Genomic DNA, 4380 nt, shown 5'->3' on the forward strand with positions numbered 1-4380 from the left:
ATCCTCGCCTTTCTAGTCAAAGACATCCTGGAGATAGAATCTCTAGTCAAAGACATCCCGGAAAAGATAAAAGACATGTCACCAAAAGGATAAAATCAAAAGAAAACCAAGACTCGACACCAACATCCACTGTAGTCCTCAAGTTTAGTGTCTCTTGTCACTCATATAAGTCTTATTTGATTGTGGTCACAATGTTTACTTTCACATAAAGGATAGATAGCACTGAACCATATGTTGTCTGAGTCTGTTGAAAGATTTGATTTGGTTGAAGCTCATTGTTGTTGTTGTGTCTCATCTGAAACTGACTGAATCCATGAAACCGATACTTTATTGCGGAGAAGACAAAGTTTTATTGTGGACCGACGATGCAGATGTTGCTTTATTGCGGATTGTGCGCGGATAGACTGAAGGAAGCTGGAAGAAACTATACTCCTCAAAACATGTGATGTTCTCAGTTCCACACCCATCACTAGACGTAGGATTTGCCTTAGCCACAAATAGGATCTGATTTATTATGGATGGAAAGGGAGGTGAAAAGGGAGGTTTATTATGAATGGCTAACCAATCTTGGGTAGATCAATAACAAGCCATGATGAGAATGGGTAAGTTTATTATGGATGAATTGGTCATGAGTGTGTGCAAAGTGAAATGATGAAAGTGAATCCTAAAGGAGGGAGGAGCAATGTCTCTACACATGGCACTGGTGACCCAGTTTTCACCATGGTACTTGCCCAGGGCGCCACCGAAGTGGTTTTCACCGTTGGACGAAATGTTTTTCTTTACTTTTTTTGATTTTTCAATGTTTTTTGTGTCACAAGGCGCCTGTTTGCCAGGTTTTCACCAAGTAATGATTTTCTTGTTTATAATTTTTTTTGATTTTTTTTTGTATTTTTGAAATTTTTGATTTTTTTTTTGTATTTTTTGAATTAGGATACTCCAAAGAGCTATGTGTAGAACCTGCGAAGGTGCATGTTGTTGATAGGATCCTTCAAAGGTTCACCTTCTGTAGTTGAGAGCTGATATGCCCCAGATCCATATGTTGCTGTAATGATGTAAGGACCAAGCCAATTTGGTTCGAACTTGCCCTTCTTCTCTCTGTCTTGCTGATTTTTAGGATTTTCTCTGAGAACCAAGTCACCTACCTCAAATGTGTGAGGCTTGACTTTGTGATTGTAACTGCATTGTTCCTTGATTGAATGATGTGTAGCTTGAGTGTTTGTCTTCCTTGATGAAGGAACTAAGATAGAATTACTAGTGTGTGGACTACACAGGCCCGTATGCATGTCACCTGAAGAAGTTTGGGCATCCCTGATAACAGAGTCCTGCGAGGAAGCTCCATTAAAGGTCCATGATGTATCGCCAGAAGGGGATGGATGTGTGGAACAAGTAGATGAGTGATGAAGGCTTATGATTGCGAAAATAAGTGAAAGTAGGATAGCATGATGGAGACTTAGGATCAACAAGTAATCTTTTGACTTGCAATTGTAGAATTTTTGCCCCCAATTATTTTGATATTAGGGGAGATCAACTCTTGCTCTTTTTCTTTCATTGGATTTTTATCCTTGACCTTGATTTTTGCAGAGTCCAATAGCTTTTGATTTTGATTTGGACTAAAGGACTTTTCTTTATTATTGACTTTTAGATTTTTCTTTTCAAAGCTTGATTTTTGATCCCCAATAAGTAAGGGCTTTTGGAATTCTTGTTGATCCAAGTCTAGAAGTGGAGTGGAAACGGAATGAGTGGATGATATGGTAAAGCTATGTGAGTTCTCAAGAGGGTTGGCGATACGCTCAATAGATTCTTTGCTGGAACCACTCTTAGGACTATTGATATCAAGAGATGATTGCACCGGTAGAGGAGATTTGCATTTAGACTTAGTAGCCACAACACTAGGCAGTTCACACCCAATTCCTTGGCATTGAAAATTGTTTGTAGATTGTTCTTGTTGACTAAATACCTTAGGAGACAGTGGGAGTTGATCAACATGAAAGATATACTCACCACATCCCAGATCTTTAATCTTGAATTTTTCTTTGAGCTCTAATTTCTTTGATGTAGAAGCTTTTAAGGATTCATGATCCACATATGCCGAAGATGGAATAGCCTCTCAATTGACTAGGATTATTATTTCTGATCTAGGTTGGAACTTGTTGCAATATATGAATGGATTTGGGTCAGCTTTGACGATCACTTCAACTCCATTGTGTGGAAACTTGATGCATCGATGATATGTAGATGGGACTGCGCTCATTTCATGAACCCATGGGCGTCCCAAGAGTATGTTGTATGTGAGATCTAGGTCTAGGACTTGACAAACCACATCCTTTGTAACTGGCCCAACTCTGAGAGGTAAGGTGACTGTGCCCTTGGATGAACATTCTTCATCGTCATATGCCTTGATGGTGATTTTGTTTCTAGAATTCACAGCTTTATCAAAATATCCCAATTGTTTAATTGTGCTCAATGTACAAATGTTTAGACCTGCTCCTCCATCTATCAGGACTCATTTTATTCGATGTTTGTGTATGAAGGCTTCAATGTGTAAAGGTGCATTATGTGGCTGACTTATGAAGGCGTCATCGACTTCTGTGAATGTAAGGGAGTGTGGAATGGAAAGGTATCCCACCATGGCTTGAAACTGGTCCATGTTCAAATCAGTAGGAACGATAGTTTCTCTCAAGATTTTGTCAAGAATGGATTTATGTGCGGGGGATATACGCAAGAGTTCAAGTATGGAGATGAGCGCGGGTGTCTTCCCTAAGTGTTCTCCAAGGTCATACTCAGGTTTGGTTGATGAGGAAGCGGTGTTTTTAGCTGGAGCACCTTGAAAAGTGAATTTACCTCGGTGGGTTGTAACATGACATTCAGAGGTAGGTTCGGAAGAAGATCCAACGCCTTTCAGAACGATCTTGGGTCTCTGGGTAGAATTCTCAGATGTTTTGTCCTTGATGATAATGGTAGAGACATAATTGTCCATCGAGATGTGATTGATAGTTGAATCATAGTTGTAGGATGCTCTGGTATAGTTGGTTTGATCCTCTGTGGCTTTAGCTTTTCCCTTGTCATGTTTTGGGAATGGTTCCTTAAACATGTCATGTTCTTGATTGGAGGAATGTCCCTCAATCTCAATGTCACCTCTATCAATGAGATCTTGTATGATGTTCTTCAGTCAATGACAATTTCCTATCTTATGACCCTTTCTCTTATGAAATTCACAATACTCATCATCATTCCACCAATTTGGTTTAACCTTTGGTTCATATGGAGGAAAATCTGGAACTGTGATTACCTTGTTTGCCACTAGCTTCTTGAAGACTGACTCAAGTGGTTCTCCCAATGGGGTGTACTTCCTTCATGATCTGGAAGTTGTTTGAGTATTCACTTGATTGTTTGTAGAACTTGATCCAGAAAAAATGAATTTGGGTCGCACTGTGTTGGCATCAACAACACCATCATTGACTGTGTTCTTGTTTTTATTCCAAAATCTTGGCTTGTCTTTTCCCTTAAAGTCATCTTTGTTTTCTTTGAATATCTGAATGGCTCCTTGTTCAATTAGGACCTTTTCTATTGCTAAGCCTTTTTCAATGACGTCCTTAAAGGTGGACAAACAAGCTTTTCTTAAATCGTAACCAATGTCTTTGTTAACATTCTCGGTGAACATTTCTACCATTTGTTTTTGTGGAATTTCACAAGAGCATCTACTGGCTAGATTTCTCCATCTTTGTAAGAATGATGCAAAAAATTCTCCCTCTTTTTGCTTGGTGTTGCACAAAGTAGTGACTGATATGTCTGTCTCTATGTTGTAGGAGAAATGTTGGATAAATGCCTCTGCTAGATCACCCCATGACTTAATACCAGGTGGGAGTTGGGAGAACCATTCCATAGCTTGATCACCTAAGCTTTGTGGGAATAATCTCATCAAATATGTCTCTTCTGCTGCTACCTCAATGCAAGCTGTGAAAAATTGTCTTATGTTTGCCTTAGGATCCCCTTTTCCTCTATACCTATCAAACTTAGGCGTCACAGAGTGTGTAGGAAATGGAGGCATTGGAATGCTCTTGTCAAATGGATAAGGACATATGTCTCTCATTGTGTATGTTGGCTTTGGTGTATTTATGTCCTCCATTTTCTTTTGTAAGTCCTTGATTTGTTGTTCCAAATTGCTCTTAGGTGGAGATCGACTTCTTGGACCATACCCCATGTTTGAGGCACCAATTGGAGGAGGAACATGTTGCATATATGGATGATATTGATCATACACATGTTCATATGGAGGAGGTCTATAATGATGTTGTGTATATGGACCACTTGGTATAGATTCATGTTGAGGAACGCCATATCTATTTTGTCCATGTATACCATACTCTACAGGCATGTCAT

Source organism: Cryptomeria japonica, chromosome 3, assembly GCF_030272615.1.
Source record: "Cryptomeria japonica chromosome 3, Sugi_1.0, whole genome shotgun sequence".
Lineage (NCBI taxonomy): Eukaryota > Viridiplantae > Streptophyta > Pinopsida > Cupressales > Cupressaceae > Cryptomeria > Cryptomeria japonica.